The sequence below is a fragment of the Lygodium microphyllum genome, chromosome 1 (genome assembly GCF_053477565.2).
Source record: "Lygodium microphyllum isolate KBCC chromosome 1, Lygodium_microphyllum_v1.1.10, whole genome shotgun sequence".
NCBI lineage: Eukaryota > Viridiplantae > Streptophyta > Polypodiopsida > Schizaeales > Lygodiaceae > Lygodium > Lygodium microphyllum.
The window spans coordinates 179644737-179668654 of NC_141135.1; positions in this window are offsets into that span (position 1 = coordinate 179644737).

Sequence of the window (23918 nt, forward strand, 5' to 3'; positions counted from 1 at the left end):
AAGATTGAAATTTCCATGAGGGTAAGTGGAAAAAATGTTGTAAAGTAATGAGTCACACTAAAGGGTAATTCCCTATCCCTTTCCTATTTTATTTTAGCCTCTTGTACTATCAATTATGAACATCACATCACATCACCCATGCAACATCATCATGCAAGAAATATTTTTATTCATCATGCAAGAAGGTCATGGATAGGTGATATTTGAAAATAATTTTAAACACCTTGATCTAGATCATAATAACTACTATAAATTATATTTTATGCCTCAATAAAGTTCTTAGTAACTATTACAAAATATATTACATACCTTAATCTAGGATTTATATACCTCTATCCAGGTTATATATACCTCAATCAAGGTCATAACACATATAATTAAAAAATATTATATACCCAGATCAAGTTTTAATAAGCTCAACATAAGTTTGTTGAAATACCTCGATCAAGGTCATAAAATATTTTCCATGTCACCCGTGATTTTTGGGAACATCTTGATTAAATTTCATTGTAAGAGAGTGAGAGAGCAAGAGAGAGGAGAAACAAAGATACCACACTCGATAGAACACAAACCCTCCATCTCTGTGAGAGACAGAGATATAGAGAGCAACAAAGCTTAGTGTGCAAATAGCGAAGATGAATCAATATGGTGCTAGCCAACATAGGGAGAGCAATATCCATAACCACAATGTGTGAGCTCATCAAGAGTTTATGTGGGTGCCAACTTCTCATTTCTTTAAGAATAACTATCATAGAGATTTTGTTTGAAAGAATCTCCATCTTTGCTCCTTCATTTTCTTTTTCTACCTTGGCTCATCTCTTATGTTATGTTGTAAAATTGTCATTGTAGCTTCTCTTCTTGCAAAAAGTAATCATATCCTTCTCATTGGGAGAGGGACACATGTGCACACATTTTAGACCTAAGATACAAAAATCTCAAGCTTTGGTGTTGGCTAAACATGGCACTACAATAAATGCTCAATAAGCACTTCCCACCTTCACTTAGTATGGATCTCAGTGCTTATTGAGTGAGTAGGAGCAATGGAAGTCCACCTAATAAATGCATAAAGGTCTTCAAGTTTATCTCTATGGTTTGATCCATGTTACATCAATAATGTTGTAACCATTTACATTTTTTAATCAACATAAATTGCACATTATCAATCCCTGCTCAATACGCAATAATTGAAAGATATTTGAACACAGAAACCATTTACATTTATTAATCAACATAAATTGCACATTATCAATCCCTACTCAATAAGCAATAATTGAAAGATATTTGAACACAGAATCATAGAAAATCAACTTTTATGAATGAATCTTAGTGAAATGCAACCAAAGATATTCTTCCAAACAAATATACTCTAAGGTCAAATTGATGCGAAGAGAACCTTGAGTGATGAGCCTTTATCACAAGTTGTCATGAGTGACGAGCTTTAATCATAAGTTAAAAGTTGGTTTGGTGAATATCTCAATAGCAAGTGCATGCTTAGGTTTATGTTTGAAACCAAAATATTGATTAGAGGGACTTGTAATGATTCATAAACAAGAAAAAGAATGAAGATGTGCCCTTCAAATTACCTAGATACTATATGATCATATATATATCCACAAGCTAGCTATCTAGTTCAAGCTTGAATGATTTACAAGTGAAGGAATACTTAAGTGCCTAATCTATTGAAATTTTTTCAAGCTAGATTATTCTTTTATTTCTAGTCATTGTGACTAGAATAGTTTGAGTATGTAGTCGCTAGCTATAATTGGCACATACATTTTATACGCTTGTCTACTTATAGCTAGTGACTTTGCTACATTAAAAGGATTGCATTATGTGGTATACTCCAATTAGTTTTCCATCCTCATCTATGGTTGAAACCATGGGTAGAGAAGGAGGCAAAACAAACTTATCTACTTAGATAAGGCTCGTGTGTAGAGATGTCTAATGATGATGATGTTCATGAGGACTGAGTTCACGTTTTTTATATGTATATATGGATCTCACTCATTGACACTTTTCTCCATTATTGTACACCTAGATCTCATATATATGTGATGGGAGATGTTGTTTCCTTTATTTAATTGTGAGTCTCAACTTTTGAACACATTTATTAATGTCTACTATTTGGTTAAGTATGTTTAAAATATGTTGTTAATACATGTTTAGAGATGTTATTTTCTTAATCTAATTCAAATATGTTTAAAATACTTGTTATGATTAAGCATTAAAAAGAGTAATAGTTAGTAATAGTTGTTTTTAAGCACATGCACATAGATTCTCTCTCACATGTATGTTTTCTAAGATAAAAGTCTCATTTTCTCTATACAATTGTAATTAAATAATTAAAAGCATGTTCACAAGATCAAGAATGAGTAATCAATAGTAACGTGAGATAAAGTGTATAGAAAGAGTAAAACTTGTATTCAAACATAAATTGTTAAGATAGAATATTCTCTTTCTCCCTCTATCTCTCTCATATTGTAGAAAAAAGTCTCATCTATTTGATAATGATGGATTATTTTTTAAAAAATTAGAACATGCATTTCATCATTTGTAACATCACTCACATTCTATAGATCTACAAGATCCTTCATTTTTTTTTAAATACCATTGAAATTTAGATCCTAATGAAATGAAGAACAATGTTCGGTCATACATTGATATAGATCATCAATATAAATGGCTAGTTTTTTTTATGAAATCAAACATAAGTAATTGATACTACCATGAGATAAAGTGTTTGAAAAGAGTAAAACTTGTATTCAAACATGAGTTGTGATATAAAATTTCTTCAAGTTAAGAGATAGGATTCTCCTCTCCTCTCTCTCTCTCTCTCTCTCTCTCTCTCTCTCTCTCTCACATATTGTGATAAAAAAGTCTCATATTGTGCTCTGTTTGATACCATTGGATTATTTAAAATATATTGAAACATACATTGTATCCTTAATAACATCACTCATGATCAATAGATCTACAAGATCCTTCATTTTAATGTAAATACCATAAAAATTAAAATTAAAATGTAATGAAGACTAAGGTTCAATGATAAACTGATATAGATAACAATATATATATACATAAATCACAAGTTACATGGATAAAAAACAAATATAATCAAATTTTGGATATTAAAACAATGAAGGTCAATGCTGAATGATGAATTGAAGGATAGTTCATATATGTGTGTAATGCACATAGGACCGATCATTTGCACCTGCTTTATGGCTAATAATGGTACAAAGGCTCTCATGCTACATGTGACTAAGGTGCCAATGTGAAGGTCACTTGTTTCATGTGTTGACACATGAGTAGGGGACTTTCATTGAGACAACTAAGTCCAAGCACATGTATGCCTCTTTGTCATGGATATAGGAATTGAGCTCTGTGTACCTTCTAGTGGTGCTAACCTATCCAAAGTACACCCTAGCCACTAATAGACTATGTGTGCCAAAGTGGATACCATGCCCATCAACATGGTCTACTAGTAGTATATGTTTCCCTATGGTGCACCACAGGTAAAAGTCCACTCCCTCTGAATTATTCTCCTTGGTAATGATAGCAAACACATCCCCAATAATAAATATCATATCAGTGCATCGGAATCCTTACTATACACAAGAAGATCGTGAGCAACCTATAGTGCACTCATAGTGTCATGAAGAGCGGACAAAACATGCAACTCACAACAAGTATCGACCCAATCATGTATCATGCAATCTGTTCAATCACCATCCATACATGATACACAAAATCATGTCCATCACTATATATAGATGGACCGATCATGGCAATAAATACTTCCTATTGGAATGAAAGTCTAATGGAGCTACAAACAATTATTTAAAAGTATTATCAATACCAACATAGAATTCAGATCACATTTTTCAAAATCATTGGGTTTAAATGTTATGTACTAGCTACTGTATGGCAATAATGTCTTGTAGATTTATCAATATCATAAATGTACTAAAATATATGCAATCTCTCTACACATCCCTGATAAGTGGTATTAGTTTTGATAGAAATATGGTGAATACACCATTTCATAATGTCTTGATGATCATCTCTAAATTGTTCTATTGTGTGTCAAAGCTAGTAATATTGAAGGGCATACTTTACATATACTAACTCCATCATGCTCACCCTTGCCATGTCCTCTCTTAAAATCATTCCATAAGAACCTTGGTTGTAGTGTGTCACCTACACATCCAATAGAGATGCCGAGTAGTTTTAAAATATGCTACGCAACCCTTCAACCATATTCAACATTACTACTCATGCAAACTCTTCCATCACACAAGAAGGTATCGTGATGAGAGAAGTAGTGCTACACATTGCATATCATGATGGTGGTCATCACTCATATAAAAGTCTCCTGTATGACTATATGATTCTCAAGTGTGCTTTGCACTCCATCAAGCTGACCTATGCATGTCCATAGGTAATGTGCACAAGTATAGAAACCCAAGTTTTTAACAAGAAAATCAAATTACTACATTCAATGTATGAAGAGAAATATTATATAAAAAGGCTTCTAATAACTAGCTTATCTATTTAGAGAAATATTACTCTGATTGAATCTCCTACTGTGATGCAAAGGTGTAGTTTTCTGAGAAATGCACATTAAACACTATCAATCCCAAAGGAAAGATATCAAGTGATTATAAAAATTTATGATCCTAGCACTTCAATGTATATGTGTGCTTTATGTAGTATATTAGCTCTCTTTGAAAGGCAAATGTGAAAATGAGCCAAGGAATGGCCTTGCTAACTAGCTATAGTCCTCTACTCTCCCCTCTAGAAGCAATTGGCACCATGAAATACTCAAACCTTTGTCATTCTATAGTCTCCACATCTAAGTTGTCCTCCATGGAGCAAGATGCTTTAACAATAATCCACAACTTGATCAAGTCCCCAAAATACAACTATGTGGATAATATAGGTCACTAGAAGACTACAAACATAAAACCATGTGAACAAAGTCATGTGGGCTCATGGGAAGGGCACCATCATGGCTGAAGAGCTTATAGAATATACACCATTATACATGAGCTTAAATTACATATACTAACTATGACAACACATATCCCAATATCTATGGTATTGGAAAAACCAAGGATTTCATTATTCAAAGGATCTTTGACCTAATTGAAAAGACTCAACATATGTTTGCAATATTCCCAAAATATCCTAAGGATGTGAAGAAATGTCTTAGATGATCTCATTGTTATCTACTTGATCAAGGTAGTGACAAATTAACAATAATAAATACTACAAATCTAACCAAACATTAAAAGAAATAAATATAGGCACTCATACCTTTGATGTTTTTTTACTTTTCCTCTCCTTTTCTCCACTACAAAGTCTGTGGTGCACAACAAACTTTACATGTTAAAAGCAATGTGTATCCTCTACAACAACTGTATTTAATCTCACATTAGAATTGCATTAAGAAAGAAACTTAAATTGTTCAAAACCACATGAAAGACCACATTAACTATGCATAAAACAACCATTTTTTTGGCAACCTCAATGACATTAGGCTTATTTCTTGGAGCATTAACAGAGAAACAAGTATTCAAAGCACCATAGTTAGAACACCATACCTTTGAGCTGGAAGCAAATGGCTACTTCTAGTCCTCCAAGTACTCCACAAATCAACAACTTGAAGGCCTTTGATCCTCTCTCTCTCTCTCTCTCTCTCTCTCTCTCTCTCTCTCTCTCTCTCTCTCTCTCTCTCTCTCTCTCTCTCTCTCTCTCTCTCTCTCTCTCTCTCTCTCCCCCCTAATGTGTATGTGTATTTTTGTGTGTCTACTTTCCTTAGTTTATCTTCTACTAACTAAGAATAAACATATGACAATAGCACAACCATAGGTTTTTGTAAAATGATTGCAGATATATGCGCATTTCATTATTGAAAAAAAACACATTTAGGCAAGTGGATATACTATCATGTATAGGATTCAAACAACTATTTTCACATGCTTTTAAATAGGCTTGTATAAACACTCACAATATCACCTCTCTAATATAAAATGGCTCTATATCCTTATCCATAAACCCTTAGCCTTGAATCCTAAGCCCTTAACCTTGTAATACCTAAAACATTTGATCATAAATCTAAAACCTTACCCTAAGCACTAAAACCTTCGTCCAATTCTAGACCCTAAACCCTAAATCCTCAACTCTATACCTCGTTAGATCCCTATCAATTCCCCATCTTCCATGTACCAACATTATTGTGCTAGATGATATCCACCTCCATATATAGGATTTGAATCATTTACTATGCATGAGTAAACTCAAAGGATTATCAAAACCTAGGTCCTATCATATTCACAAAAAAAATAATGTTTTTAATGCATCAAGCTATAGGTTTAGTACATTCATTTCTTTAGGGATTGACTCAGTGAGACGATTATACCTCATCTCTTGGAATGAATTTTTACAAAGAGAGGACTATGTGTCGTATGTGTTATATTGTTTGAACAGTGCATCTTGGGGCCAATCCCCGAGGTGTAGGAGAGCCATAGTGGGCCAGGATAGTCACTCGAGGGGTGCTCCTTGTGTATGTGCTACGAGGTGCTACACACCATTATGTTTGGGTACTCCCTATGAGGAGTCCATCATTGGACTATGAATGGTACAAACGTGTATTTAAGTAAGATCACTGTGGTTAGCCTCCAAACGCTCCTGGCCACAAGGTCGCAGGGTGTTTTAGTTGACTATAGAGGTCTGGCTACCGACTAGAGCCTTAGAGCAAGTGCCCGGTCCATTTTAGGTCCTGACAGGTGGTGCATTTGCCGGGAGCTACCAATAAGTGGCAATTTTTGAATGTTGGCTATAAGGGACCCATTATTATTATTAGTTTCTAATTGGGAGCCACCTTGAAGAAGTGGATATTAAATTTGGACTGATTAAAGTCTTGACCATCAAGATAATGATTAGTCTAGGAAATTCCCATAACGCAAAAGATACTCTGTCAATCCTAAATGATTTAGTGGGATCCTTTACTACTAGCTATTTTAACCTCTGCCTCGAAAGTGATAGCATGCTCGAGTTTGCTCCACTATGGCTGGGGAAGTGCCCATGGAGCGACTTTTGAGATTAATAGGCCATAGGAGTTAGAGAAAACATTAGAAAGAAAAAGTGAGGCTAAGAGGGCACATTCATCCACTAATGATGATGACTTTCTAGATGAAAAGACTATGATGACAATGGTTAATATGCACATAATAATATACGACTATGATTCAAGAATACATTTGATGCTAGTGTGTGACACAGTTGGGTACCATAGTGCAATTGCTAAGATCCATAAAGCATTGGATAATGTCTATTTGTGTGGAAACCCATTATTAGCAAGGAAGGTTCTATTGGGACTTGTCCTAGGTTCTAGCAAAGTGGTGGTGGATGAAAATAGACTTGCTAAAGTACCACTAGTCAGTGATGGGGTAGATTCCATATTGCATAGTGTTGGACTCCCTAAACCACTTTGTGAGCTGGTAGAAAGGGAAATCTAGGGAACTAGTGACTCTTTCGCACCATTAGAGGTGGAAATGGAAAAGACTAGAGACCCTAACATGTTGGTATCAAGTCAAGAGGAATACAAAAATTTTGATGACCCAGTGTTGATCCCAAAGAAGAGGACTAAATTCCCTCCTCCTTATAGGGATCTACCAGTGTTTTTTGGGCTACTAGATGAGGATCCGATGCTACACTTGAAAGAATATGGCCTAACTTGCCTTGCACTTGGGCTCAACAATATACAGTGGATGCACATGTTTTCGAGTACTCTATAGGGAGAGGCCATGAAATGATATTGGAGCCTCCCAAGAGGGTCAATTAAATCCTTTGAGGAGTTATATGATAGATTTTTAGATGAATATGAGAAGAAGGTTCCCATGATCCAAGTCTTTGGGACAGCTTATACAAATTTGACAAGAGTCATTTACCTCTGTCAAAGAGTACACGAGATCGTTTGATGTCATTATGAAGCTTTGGCCAAAGAAAGTTAGTCAATTATCAAAAGATTTGCTTGGTGAAATCTTTGTTAGTGGCTTGAAAATAAATATACAGTTTCAAGTTAGGATGAGAAACCCTAAGTCATTGAAGGAAGGAAAGGTTCAAGTAGATGATTATGAGAAATATATTCAGAGGTGTTGGGATAGCTATTGGAGTTTTTCCCACACCCTTGAAATTCATAAGGATTGGCAATATTTGTTGAATGTTTGTCATGCCGAAGGTGCAAAAGACAGGTATATTAGGGAGCCTATCATTAACTATAAAGATCCCAAAGCCCAGGAACCTTGGCATCCTAGTGGAGCCAATCGTATGTTCCAAAGCCATGAGCAAATATGGAAATTGGTGTAGACGTAATAAGGGAAGCAAAGTGCTTAAGCAACCCCCCAATGGTCTAAGTTTGAAACAAAATCATGTGCGTGAGATGACCCCCCAAAACATAGCTGATATATGCTACTATGTGGAGGCTATCTCAACTATTGAGAGCTAATTTGATAGGAAACCTAGGGTTTACAATGGTAAAGATCCCACCTAGAGTTGGATCTAGTAAAAGGATTTGATTTAGAGAAAGTGATAGGCAGGCTGTGAGTCAATATAGGTCAGTTGTCATGAAAGAATATAAAAAATAGGAGTAGGGGCATCGTCAAGCCATCAATGACTAAAAGGAGGTGGGTTTGAGGCCCAAAACCTCTAAAAGTGTGGCTCGTGGATATAGCATGGTCGATTCCCGAGTGGCATATGCATGGTATCAAATGAGTATCAACTCTTGGATTGCATAGCACTTGGTTTTCTAAATGTTGACTCGCCTTGAGAGCATCAAAAGTTCCAAGCTATAGGTTTAGTATGTTCATTTCTTTGGGGATTGATTTAGTGATCAGAGGATTATACTTCATCTCCTAGAATGATTTTTACAAAGAGAGGATTATGTGTCATATGTGTTATATGTTTGGATGACACATCTTGGGGCCAATCCTTGAGGTATAAGAAAGTCGTAGTGGGCCACAACAGTCATCCAAGGGATGCTCCCTGTGTATGTGTTAGGAGATGCTAGGCACCATTATGTTTGGGTACTCCGTGTGAAGAGTCATGAAAGGATATGTTGGACTATGAACGGTACAAATGGGTATTTAAGTTAGATCAATGTAGTTAGCCTCCAGACACTCTTGTGGCCACAAGGCTATGGGGTGTTTTGGTTGAGCATAGAAGCCCCTTCCTAGAGCCTTAGAGCCAGTGTCGGGCCTGTTTTAGCCCCAAAACCATGGTACAAAAGGAGAGTATCCTCAGTTTCCTCAAAAATCTTGAACTTAGATGCATAATCCAGTGAATTACTAACTCAAAATTGAAACTTTAAAATTTAACATTTTAGTTGTTGAATGATGGTAGAAATTGGTTTGAGAATTATGAAAAAAATCTAAGATTGAGAAATCCTCCTATTTCTATAGAAAATGATGCTACAAATTAGGCATTTCCTGATCGATTTAAAGAAACCAAGACTTTGTAAGACCTTTGACAAAAAATAAAAAGTTTCCGTAAAAAGAATACCAGACCATAGAATTTTTCACCCTAGAATACACCTGACTTTGGGAACATATCCCTAGGTGCAAAGGAGGGAGAGCACCCAATATGTTAAAAATAAAATATTTTGTGAAAATTTTACAAGGAGAGGTAAGGAAAAAATTAGAAATTAAAGAACCAAGTACTTTCAAAGAAGCAATAATGATAAAATTTGAAAAAGAAAGAAATATAGAGAAAGTAAAAAAAGAGATAACCATATAGAACACCAAATATCAAAAATAGAGACCAAAACTGGCAAGGAGATGGACAAAATTTTCATATTTTAGTAAGATAGAATGCACAATTAGCTCCAGAGGTTGAGGATCAATTGTCTTGGAATATGCAAAACATGAGGTCAAGAGCTTTGAGAGGCAGGCCTTTAGGATGAGGTAATGAGGGAATGATGGGATAAACTAATTAGAAAATATGAGAGGAGGAAATGGAAGAGGATATTTTAGACAACCACCAATTTGTTATTCTTGTGGGGAGATAGGTCACATAAGCACAAATTGTCCATATCCACCAAGAGAAAGAGGGGATGTGTATCATTTATCTCAAAATCTTCCCAATAGATAGAACGATTATGGTATAGAAATTAAAGAACATACTTCTTCTCAAACACCAAAGCCAACAGAAGAAGAGAAAGAAAATACTACCATGAATTGTATCCTTGCTAAAAAGGGTGAAGAAAACAAAACTGTAGATTTGATGCTAGCAAAATCAAAAGGAGAAAAAATGTAGAGAGAGATGAACCCAAGACTAGTAAGGCTGGTGAAGAAAGAGGAAGAAATATAAAAAGAGGAGAAAATAATAAATAACACAATTTTGGTGAATTTGAAAAACTTTCAAGTACCATTTACTTTTATCTAGAATATTGGGACTAAAAAAAATATGCCTTGAAAAAAGAAATCTATTGAGTTATTGAACATCGAATTCAGAGCCATGATGTGCGAGTTATAGTAACCAAAAAGTTTTGACCATGAGTCCTAAACTTGTGGGAAATTCCCAAATTCATTAATGGCATGTTGAAGGAGAGAAAAAAAGAAAACCTAGGAAACATTATCATGCTTCTAATATCCCTTTAGGGGAAGGAAAAAGTGACTATGACATGTAGAAAAGCAAATATAGCATTCGCTCAATTGGTGGAGTTGTGTCCTAGGATAAGAGAATAGTGGAAGAAATTAGTAAATCCAAAGAGAGAGAGAGAGAGAGAGAGAGAGAGAGAGAGAGAGAGAGAGAGAGAGAGAGAGAGAGAGAGAGAGAGAGAGAGAGAGAGAGAGAGAGACACTACAAGGATTTGAGCTAGTAGCAACGCCGATTAGCGACGGCGGATAGCGGCGTCGCTATTGGCGTCGCTATTTGCGACACAAATAGTGATGCAAATAGCGACGGGCCGCAGGCAAAAAACACGGCCGAAACCGAGCACAGTTTTCATTTCGCGTTTGCTCCATTGTGAGTTTTGAGAGCAAGAGCGAGGGAGAGAGCGACCGTCGTGAGAGGAGAGGAAGAAGACTTGCCGCCACCGCCGCCGCTGTCACCGTTGTTCGCGAAGGAGAGGAGGAGCCTTCATCGCAAAGAGGAGCCGCCCCACGCTCGCCATATCTCATCGGTGAGTCTCTCTCTCTCTTTCTTTTGCTTGTTTAAGGTTTAAATCACTCTCTTTTGCTTGTTTAGGAGAGGAAATGAAAGAGAAAGAGAGGGAGAGGGAGAGAGAGAGGGAGAGAAAGAGAAAGGGAGGGAGAGGGAGAGTGCATTCTCTCTCTCCCTCTCCCTTTTGCTTGTTTAATGTTTAAATCACTTTCTTTTTTGCTTTTTTAGGAGAGGAAACGAGAGAGTAAGAGAGAAAGAGAGGGAGAGGGAGAGGGAGAGGGAGAGAGAGAAAGAGAAAGAGAGGGAGAGGGAGAGGGAGAGGGAGGGGGAGGAAATGAGAGAGGGAGAGAAAGAGAAAGAGAGGGAGAGGGAGGGAGAGTGCATTCTCTCTTTCCCTCTCCCTTTTGCTTGTTTAATGTTTAAATCACTTTATTTTTTGCTTGTTTAGGAGAGGAAATGAGAGAGAAAGAGAGGGAGAGGGAGAGGGAGGGGAAGGAAATGAGAGAGGGAGAGAAAGAGAAAGAGAGGGAGAGTGCATTGTCTCTCTCCCTCTCCCTTTTGCTTGTTTAATGTTTAGATCACTTTATTTTTTCCTTGTTTAGGAAATGAGAGAGAAAGAGAGATAGAGAGGGAGAGAAAGAGAGGGAGAGGGAGAGGGAGGGGAAGGAAATGAGAGAGGGAGAGAAAGAGAAAGAGAGGGAGAGGGAGAGGGAGAGGGTGAGGGTGAGGGAGAGGGAGAGGGAGAGGGAGGGAGAGTGCATTCTCTCTCTCACTCTCCCTCTTGCTTGTTTAATGTTTGAATCACTTTCTTTTTTGCTTTTTTAGGAGAGGAAATGACAGAGAAAGAGAGAAAGAGAGGGAGAGGGAGGGGAAGGAAATTTAAGATAATAGACTTATCGATAATGGTATGCAATGTGCTTTGCCATGGGCCACGTACATTGGTGACTCTTTAAGATGGCTTAAAATTGGTCATGTCCTTCATAATGTCCAAGTAGGGGATCTAATTGTGATATGCATAATTCATTGTTTTTGTATTAACTTTATAGGCATAACAAATTAGAAATCATGTCAACTAGTCAATGGAAGGACTAAAAGAAAATGATACCCTAGCTAATGGTCATTACGGTACTTCATCAAAATGAACCCAAAAGTATTGTTATAGAAGAAGAATCCCTTAAATTGAGTATAGGATATTTTCTCTCAGGTCTTATGACTATGAGTAGAATTGATTGAAATAAATTTTATTACTATAGTTGATAAATTTCATAGATGGCATTAATTTTAATACGCGATCCTAGGACAAAAAAACCACATTTCTAAGATGCTTTTTGTTGAGACTGATTTATTATTAGACTAAGAGATCCTGAATGATGCTCAAAATGGATTACTTATACTCAAAGCTCTCTAGTGCAATTTTTTACAATAACGAATAATTATCTACCAGGATAAACAAGGCCGAGATATAACATCAGAAAATCTCTCAACTACTATGTACAATGCAAGATTTATGGTCAACTTGCAACTTGACATACATCTCCATAAAGCTATCCATTTAAGCTTCGTTTGCTGTAATGTAGATAAGATGGAAAACGAAGAAGGTCTTATTGTTCAAGACCGCGAGACGTATCTTAATCAGCATGTCCCATGTCCTTGCTCTCAATGCAAGTTGGCAATTAGACGAAAACGTCGATTGTCTATAGAACACGTACGACGATTTGGCGAGTTTCAATCTGAGATCATTGATCAGGTGATTGCGGATTTTCAGCAAACGGTAATTTGAAGTTAATATTAATCATGCATTGTACTCGCAAGCTAATTGAAAACCATACACAATAAGATTGGGTCTTGTTGGCAAATTTTCTATCCAAGGGGGTGATGTCTCGACCCAAGGGGGAGTGCACCCTTTGCGGCCAATTAGAAGAGTTCGTGAACGTGCGATGGATGGATTGCAGGAGCCAATCCACCACTCGCAAGGCCCATCTATACCATCAATGCTAGAGGAGACAGACAACCTTCCCGACCTACCTACAATCTTGAAGCCTGAGATGGAGGCAATGATCGATGCATTGATTCCCATGGATGTTGAGACATCTGACCCGCTTATGGATACCTAGTTGATAGTAGGTCAAGAGCCATCATCATGAATGATGAGGGGAGGAGGGTGATGGCTCGCATGAGGGAGTTGTGCCAACAAGTTTTTCGGAACAACGTCCTGGATCATTGGAAGAACATACCGGAGGGGAGCAAGGACTACATAGTAGTATCCTTGCACGAGGAGTTTCCGGTGCCAGCCGCAGTAGATAGATTCTCTACAGGCTGGATGATGGATTGCATGCGTGCATACATGTCACATAGACGATCAAACACACGCAAGGCAATCAAGAGTGGGGCTACAAAGCCCGAGTGGTTAAATGCAGACGACTGGCGCCGACTGAGGGAGGAGGCTACAGATTCGCCAGGATGTTGGAGTCAGCAGTGGGAGGCGACGAGGGCACGACTCGAGGCCAGAGTGGTGCATCATCTTGGGAGTGGCGGCCACAGGACATATTTGGAGGACTTTGTAAGTTTCTCTTTTGTTTTGCTTATTTGTTTTTTTGAAATATTCTTTGTACTGACAATCATGTTTCTAACAGTTAGCATTTTGTTTTCTTTGCAGCACTCCATTACAAATCGCGATCCGCAAGGCCTTGAGACTCGATATGCACAGAGGCACCGTCTCAATGCATTGATCGACCGATTGTATAGATGCGGCGTCCCTGTAAGTCACTCATTATTCTTGTCCGTAGTTACCATGAGATATCTGAATGCATTATTGTATGGTGGATTGATACGTTGTTTCTTTTTCTACAGAATCCGTTCGATGCTCCTATAGCTTTCGGGGGACGAGGATTTCTAGCTCGCCCTTGGATCCTTGGAGCTCACACACCTTAGTTTTTAGTCGCCTGATCTATGTAGAAATTTTCTATATATTAGTGATATCCTTTCATGATTGTACCAATCGCATTTTATGCAATCATGTATTTATTTCATGTATCAGTTTTATGATTTCAGTATACATTCTTTTTGTTTGCAAGCACTTTGTATGCAGTAGTGCACAAGCTGCCCTGCCACAAAATTTTTTTTTCCCTGTTACCGTTGCTATTTGCGTCACAAATTTACTGCTCGCATCGCTATTGGCCTTGCTATGAGCGTCGCAAAAATACTGGTTGCATTGCTATATGCGTCGCCTATGGCGACGCCAATAGCGACGTTTCTATGGCGTCATCAATAACGACGCTTTTTGCGACGACGGGGGCAAATTTTGTTGTTTGTATTTTCATCGCTTTAAAAATCGGTATAAGGTCTATATCTTGTAGTGAGAGAGAGAGAGAAGAAAAGGAATAGTAATAATTTTGAGTATAGAGGAGCTACCTGATATTTTTCCTATGGTGGTTGATGCATGGTATGAAAATCAGAATATAGGAGAGGCGTATATAGATGGAGGAGCATAAGACAATGTGATTACCCATGTGTAGAACAATTCAACCTCTGAATAATTGCAAGATTTTGATTTTGGTTAGGATTGCAAATCATGCTAAAGAGATATGCAAGGGAAAATGATAAAAATTGAACTTAAAGAAGACGCAAAGTCACTTTGTGAAAAACTAAAGCCCTGACTTTAGAACATTTTTTTTTTTGAAAAAAGAGATTGAAAAGTTTTTGTACAAAATATTTAATTATCTTGTTGAGCATTTGGAATGGGTAAGCACAACTATCATAGCACTGAAGAAAATTGAAGGTTGGTGAATTGGTGTAAACTATAAACCTCTAAATGCAATCAGAAATAGACCATTATCCACTTCCTTTCATTGATGAGATTTTAGATTCGATTGTGGGATAGTAAAGGTATAGTGTTTGTGGTGGCTATTTTGGATACTTTAATTATGCATTGCTCTTGAAGATCTGAGGAAAACAACTTTTATAACACATTGGCGATGTTTTTGTTATAAAGTTCTACCTTTTGGACTCAGTAACGGGCCGACATGGTATCAAGGGAGGGTAAACAAAGTGCTAGCTCCTTTATTAGGAAATTTTGTGAGAGATTTCATTGATGACATCTATGTACATAGCACAAGACTTGAATATTGTGAAAATTTGGATAAAGTATTCGAAAGAATGGACAATTATGGTTGTCAATTAAATCCAAACAAATGTAAGATAGCTCAATCAAAAGTGAAACTTCTTGGTCACGTGGTTTCCAAAAGTGGAATTCAGCTTGATCCTGAAAAGGTTAAAGCTCTAGTTACCTTAGTATCACCTAAAAATACAATGGATCTTATGATTTTCATTGATAAGGTAAGACATCTGGCAATATTTGTATCTTTGGCATCTCAATTGCTCTATCCATTGCAAATGGTAGCTAATAAGGATCCTTTAGAGTGGACAATAGAAGCTGAGGAAGTATTTTAACAAGTTAAGAAAATTGTAGGCCATGCATCATTGGTCAAAGCACTTGATTGGCAAAGGGGTTTTTTGGTGAATCTATCAGTGGGAGAAGATGTTATTGGAGATATTCTTATGCAACAAGGAAAGAATTCTCAATACATGAGACTTATCTATTTTGCAACTTAGTGAAGTTGCAAGCTGAAAGAACATATACTGGAATAACACCATATTGGGGAATATGGGAATTTCCTATAAGTTTGGGACACGTGGTCAAATCTTTGGATTTGTCATAACTTGAACACTATAACTCCAAATCGAGTTCTCTATAGCTTAATAGATTCCATTTTTCAAGCCAAGTATGCATCAATACGTCAATCACAAGTGTAAATCATGTCATGGATATCAAAGAATGAGTAAGAAGATATAAAGACTAGAAACAAGAAAAACAATTCTTGCATATGACATTTTTGAAAAATGGGGAATAGATGCAATTGATCCATTACCTCATACATCAAGAGAAGAATATTAACATTTTGATTGTAGTTGATTACCTTTCTCATTGAGAGGAAGCTAAAGCAATTAAAAACATCAAGGCTATTAATGTGGGCAAATGCATATATGAGGACATGTGCTGCAAGTTTGGGACACCTTTGGAGATTCTATCTGATAGGGATCTGGCTTCAGAGGAGAATTGATTGATTATCTTTGTGAGAAAATGAAGATAACAAAGCATTTTGCTTCAGCGTATTATCCTATGTGTAATGGCCTTAATGAGTGATTCAATGGTGAGTTTATAAGAATGTTGTCAAAAATGACAAAATACTGCCCTCAAACATGGGATATTGAGCTACCAAGTGCTTTATGGACTTATTGTTTAGCCAAGATAAAGAGTACTAGATTTTCTCCATTTAAGATGGCTTATGGAATTACTTATACAAGTGGAATTACCAATTTTCAGGATGTTTGAAAAATTGAGTGAGAGTGAGGGAAAAAAATTATTTCATAGAGAGATTCTTGCAATTACAAGAAGCACAATTTAATAGACAAGAGGCATGTGATCATTATAAAAGAAGCCAAGAAAGAAACCTTCAATATTTCATTCCAAAAATAAAATATAAAAATATAAAAAAGGGTATTTGGTTTTAAGATATAATAGTAAGTTGGATCATACTTTTCAAAAGAAATTCCAAACAAAATACGAAGGACCATTTAAGGTTACTAAAACATATAAAAATGGAACTTATGCATTATAAGATTTAGATGTAAAGGCACATAGACAAAGAATCTATTGATATAGATTGAAGAAGTATGTCTCAAGGTTGATGAAAATTAAACTGGAAGAATGGTCAGGAAAAAAACAAGTAGAATAAAAGAATGAAGAAACTAATCGATGATAGATGTAGCATCACTTTATGAAAGAAACAACTACGTATAAATGCTTGCAGACTAGGGGGAGGGCTAAATATGTCAAGAATTTTTGCTTAAATTGAAAACCCCTCTAGAGAAACATTAGATAGGTAGGATTTTTGTAGCATGGCCATTTGTCTAACTATTTGTTTTGTTATTTTGTAGCTAGATTTTGTGTGTTTATCTAGAGCAAGAATTTTTTATGTTGTTATTTTGGATTTATTGAGTTTGGAAACTTCACAGCCTTTGTTGAGATTGGTGTTTTTCTAGACATATTTGAGTAGGACTTTGATGGTGGCTACTAGACATCCTAAAACAGATATATTTTCTTATAGATAACTTTCCACATCATGGGGATTTTGGATTGAGCAGCACTTCACGTTACACTAGTCAGATACACCACACTCCGATGGCGTCGTCTCCATATTTTTTCAACTATTTCCATGCCATGGGTTGGGTTGATGCACTCATTGCACCATTATTGAGCATTAATATGGCATGATGCCCACTATAGCTATATTCAGTAGTCTTAATCATATTATATACCTTATTGAAAATGATAATAGCACAGGCGGGGCAAGACCCTTAAATGAGTTACATTAGGTAATATTACCTAATCAAAGAGATTATTTATCCAAGTAAACCCTAGATGCACGCACACTTGAGAAAGCACATGTCCTTGTGCATACACAGTTCTTTGTATGCATGAGATTTGGGATATTCATCACCAAACATAGGAACCCCTAGATGAGTGGGAAGGTGGTTGGGTGAGTTTGAGGGTCGTGAAGGACACCTACAGTTGTGAGATGGGTTGTTTTCCTTGTCAATATCATGAGGGCCATATTTTTGCTTGTGCGATTGTGAGATTGAGGGTCATGAAGGACACCTACAGTTGTGAGATGGGTTGTTTTCCTTGTCAATATCATGAGGGCCATATTTTTGCTATGCGATTGTGAGATTTTGGGCGGGTGGAGTGGAGTACAACATTTAAAGCACTTGTAGCAATAATCTTATCAATGCATTCATCTTTTTGCAAAAGGCATTTCTTGTATGACAGCATGGCATAGATTTGACTTTGCACTATTTCTTAAATCATGTGTGATTGAGCACAGAGTTCATTTTCAAAAGCATGTTTTTTTATAGGATAGTTTGCACTGAAAACAAACGTAGGGAAGCTCTAGAATGTTGGATAATGAAAGATTTATTACAGGTACTTTATCATGAGATGGGCAAAGAAAGGAAGAAAACAAGGCTTTCAAAATGCAAGTTTGTGGATTTACAAAGTATGAAGAACTCTTAAAGGACAAACCGCATCCTTTTGGGCATGGAAAATTTGAGTCATTGAGAGCTTTTAGAGTCTCAAGCATGTTGCTGTTGATAGGCGATGGCATTATATGGCATTCTTTTGAGATTATATAGGGAAGTAATGAAATGAGGGGAAGAGAGATTGGATCTTTAAGACACCTTGATGTGCATATTAAGGTACTTAATGGAGTAGCATTGTCAACCTAGTTTTGAAGTCGATGACTAAAAAGGCACTTGTAAAGATGTGTATAGTTCTGAGTCAAACCATGAGTCTACACCACAAATTCTACACAAAATCACAAGAAAAGCAAGTTTCCCTTCTAGGGTTCTATCAACAAGTGTAGCAAGTATAGAGGAGGTTAATAACATGACCAAAATTTCTTAGATATGCAAGAATACAACATGCAAGGTTTAGTTGCTACCTAAGGCCAATCTTTATAAGTGATGTAGCAAGAGTCTATATAAGCGATGTTCTTGCTACATCTATCAAAAGTTTGATGAAAATGAGGCTTCTAGTCTTTGAATCATTTGCACACCATAGCAATGGATGTGGAGAGTAGTTGCAATTTTCTTGTTATGTAGTGTGTGCCCTGAAAAGTCGATTGACTAGGGTGGTAATTGTTGACCTTAATATTTTTCTCGATGAAACTTATATATGAAGATTATCTAGGAGAATCGGTAAATAGATAAGCTATTGGCAAAAAAGTCTTTGGTTGCAGGAATGCTTGAAGAAGTGGATATACTCTATCATCACTATCACTACAACAGAAACGAGGCATAGACGTGCATGTTAGACGCACAAAGTCGGGCACGTCTATCATTGCGTCTATATGTGCGTGTAAAAGAGCGTGTAAATAGACACGAATTTTGCGTCTATATATCTGCGTAAATAGACGCCAATATAGACGCGCCACCAGACGCGCAATTATTTAACCACCTAAATTTGGAATTAATATAATTAAAAAACCAAAGTTAATAATTATTTAACCACCTCAAATTGATTCTTGAGCATGCACATGTGTGCATGATAAAAACCACAGAATTAAGAATACACATTGAATCATTGAATAAAAAAACTAGAGTTAATAATTATTTTTTCATTGCTCTCTAATTAATGGTAGTTCCTCCAGCTAACAAGCCTGATATAAGTAATTAGCGGCAAGCGACAGAAACCTTATTATACAATTAGTAGAAAGCATTGCAATATGTATCTCGTAATTTCTCTACTTGAAGATGATAAAAAATACTTCCTTTTTATTATGGAAATTTCAATTTAGCTTTAAACTTGACTATTGATTCTTGAGTATGCACGTGTGCGCATGATAAAAACCATAGAATTAAGAATACACATTGAATCATTAAGCAAATTAAGTATGTTACAGCAAATGATCCATCTCATCTTCAATGAGATCAGCCCTTGCTAAACTATCTACTTCTAGGTCTATGTTACCAAGAGGTAACGAAACAAATAAGTCGATCCCACTATCAGATGTGTTGCTATATTGCTCAATAACTTCATCAATATCATCGACAATCACATTATTGCCTTCTTCTATGTTTCCTTGAACATCCTCGCGAGGTTAATCTAATTGTTGGATTATCATCTGCTATCTCCATGTCGGTAATATTTCCATATATTGGTTTTGAACGATTAGATATAGGGATGACATACCACCATCGATTATTGTTTACCATTGGATGATACAAAACCTGTACTTGAAAAACAAAAGCAAGAAACTTAAATACTTATTATATTGTGTATATATATCACATGTATACATATTAAAGAATTAGCTTTTGCATATATACCTGCTCGCATTGTTGAGGTAGTACTAATGTGTCATTCTTGTTTTGGTGAAATTTTGTAGAGTCAATGATTACAAAACCACTTGGATGACGTCTGATTGTGCAATGCTCACCATTTGTTACCAGTTCTTTAAACCACTTCACATCCAGTACATATATAAAGAATCGTCTGAAGTCAAGCTTCCGAATATCTTGGATCAAGCCACAATAACCTTCCATGGTACCATTGGCATCCTCGAAGTGAGCAAGGATGCCACAATCTTGGGTATTTCTCTTTTCATCTATACGTTGAGTTCGAAGATGTTTACCCTCACACCAAATAGCATTGAATAATGTGCACTAGTAGTAAAAGATAAAAGATCAAACATGTCAATTATTTATATGAAATATAACTTATAGAAACAAATTAATTGATAGTATGTCTCACCTTTGATAAGCAACCTCATGTGTATTCCCACTCTTCTTGAGATATATTAATTTCCTCCTCTTTTTCCATTCTCTCCATTTCCTCATGTAACCAATCTATATTGTAGTTGTTGATGCGAAAAATTCTCTGTGCCAAATCATGATGTTTTAATACTAGCATCATGTCTGAAATGTACTAAAATCCCCAAAATGACGCTAAAAGCTTTGAATTTTGATTATAGATAAAGGAGAAACTACAAAACTATGTTTTTACCCTACTCTCCTCTTTTGCACGCAATCTTGGTACTTTTGTAAAAAGGAAAGTCAGGAAAGCTATCTAAAAATGAATCCCATAAAGAAAATAACAAAGTATCCCATGAAAAAAACTTATTTTAATAAAAGCATATTCAAAGTCTATTATTTTAATATTATTTACATTAAGAGATTAAATCAAATAATTAATATTAAAAACTAATTATTTGTTTGAAATTACAACTAAAGTTACTTAAATTTGTAATTTATAAATTAACTAGTAATGTTCATAATAAAAATTTGTAACGAAGGAGACCTAAGAGAGATAGGAGAGAAGGAAGAAGACTCCAAAGAGGAGAGATAAAGAAGGAGAAAGAGAGAGAAGAAGGTATAAAGAATAACAAAAGAGAGAGAATGATAGGAAAAGAGAGAGAAAGAGATAGGAACCCATGAAAGTTGGAATAGTGGTAAAGAGAGGTTTCACTATTGATAACTCATATTCTAACTGAGTCTCTTAACACCTTAAATACCTTGTTAGTGTAATCATGTATTCCCCCTACTGACCCATGTATCCTACACCTCTATCCCACTCTTTTATATTCCATCTTGACCCCTAAGTCCTTTTCCCTCAAAAACAAAAGAGAACTTATTGGTATGGCTCACAGTGGGGCTACATAGTACTACTCTATACATCACTACAAGGATAAGATATGTATAAGAACGCTCAATCTCACATGGAATTAGGGTGTATAGATATATATGGGATATGAGAAACATTTACGAATTGATAATATATGAGTTTGGGCACCAATTTGATAGTTAGGGTCTAAAAATAGTGGATAGCATACTATCGAGAACAAGCATGGTGGAGAAAGTTGATCATAACTTTCTATGGGCAGCTCGTTCAAATTGAGATATGTGACATAGAACTATCACATATCTCAATCTGAGCGAGCTACCCATATAGGTTACACATAACTATCATGAGGATAGTGTAAAAATTGTTCTTAAATACTGTGCTATCTGCAAGCAATCTACATCCAAATTACATCCTTTAAGTAGGGAAACTCCTCTAAGATTGTTGCTCATATCTAGGAGGCTTATTGCAAGGATAAACTATACCATTTAATCAAATGTTTGTGAATGGATTTAGTCCTCGATTTCTTTTTTCTTTATCCAATGACTACCTCAGAGTGTTTTGGATGATACCCTCTTCATCTATGGGTTGCAGCTCTCCACATAATCTTTAGGAGTTCCAAGAAAAGGTTTCAACTGACTCACATGAAAAACATTATGTGTCTTAGTGGAAGGAGGGAATTGGAGACGATAGGCCAAGTCACCCACTCTCTTGACTATCTTGTGAGTTCCATAATAGCAGTGTGCCAACTTGTTGCTAGAGCCATCCCTTAGTATGGAGTATTGGGACTCGGGTACCTTTAGAAGAACAAACTCATCTTTTTAAAACCCAAGGGATCGCCTTTCTTCATCAGCATAGAGCTTCATGCATTCTCGGGTCTTCCTGAGACTCAACAACATTACTAAAGTAGGGCTTGCATGCGGTCCAATTCTTCTCTTTTTCATGAGAGTTCAACTTCTCACTGAATATGACCATAGGAAGGGGGAACCCTATATCTATACATGGCCCTAAAGGGGGGGTCTCCAATGCTAGCATAAGTGGAGTCATTATAAGCAAATTTAACCAAATGGAGTTATGAATCCCATATTTGTTGTACATCATGACAAAAAAGCCTCAACTATGTTTCAAGCCACCTGTTTACCCTCTCAATTTGGCCATTCGTCTGGGGATGATATAATATAGATGGAGTTAATTTTATCCCATGGAGCTAAAAACTATTTGTCACAAATGGCTCGTAAATTTAGCATCTCTATCATGCACAATTACGTGTGGAAGCCCATGCAGCTTAAAGGCATGCTCTATAAACTAGTTGGCTACTTGAGATGTAGGATACTATGTCTTGGTGGTGATAAAGTTGGTTGCTTTGGTGAGCTGATCCACTATCACATAAATGTTATTCCAACCCTTCTTAGTCATGGGCAAGTGAGTGATGAAATCCATCATAATATGTGTCCATTACCTGTCAAGGATAAGCAATGGTATCAATAAACCCCCTGGCTTGAGAGTGATGTCCTTGTTTTATTGACATGGCACATATCTATGTACAAAGTCCTTGACATCCTTCATATGCCTTTCCAATGGAAACTCTTTGTAAATGTCTTAAAGATGGCCAAATGACCGGAAATAGGCAAAGAATTCATCTCTTCCATTACCTTTTGTGTAAAAGGAGAGGTATGAGGGATTACAATCTTGCCATGTGACCAAATAAGTTCAATTTGGAGTTGATACAAGGAGTTCTCTTCCATGATACCTTGCTATAATTTCTAAAAGATAGGGATAAAGTCATCCCTAATAAATTAAGCCTCTTGAAGCTTCTCCATCCAGTCACATTGAAGGTCAAAAATAGTTGATACTTTTCATACTCACATGTGATAGGAAAATTAGCCACAACAATATCCTTTCCTCTAGTATGAGTGATTCCAAAATCATAACTCTCTAAGATTTCCAACCACCTCCTTTGCTTAGGAGTCAAATTTGGTAGTGATAGGATGCACTTGAGCCCCTAGTGATCACTTTTCACGCTAAACTGACTGCCATATAGAGAAAGATGCCACTTCTTAATACCAAGAAGAATGGCCAGCATTTCTTGGTCATATACATGCATCTACATTTTGTTTCATCTGGTTTTTAGAAAACTTTCAAATGTAATGATCCATATTCTTGTTATAAGACAGCACCTATACCCCTTCCACTACTATCACATAAACAGTGAATTGTTTGGAGAAGTCTAGGTAAACAAGTATGCAAGATGAAATAAGCAATTCCTTCAGTTGGCTAAAGTTAGAGTATCACAAAAGAAGGCCTCCTTTTTGAGTATATCAATCAAAGATATTGTGATTGTCCCATAATGGTGAATAAATTTGTGATAGAACAAAGAAAGACCAAGAAACCCATGTAAAGATATTAGTTAGTGTGGGCTAGTCCTTCAAGATACATTGCACCTATTTGCAATTAGTATGTTTGCCATGCTCACTCACAATGTGACCCAAGTACTCTACCTTAGTCTGCATGAACA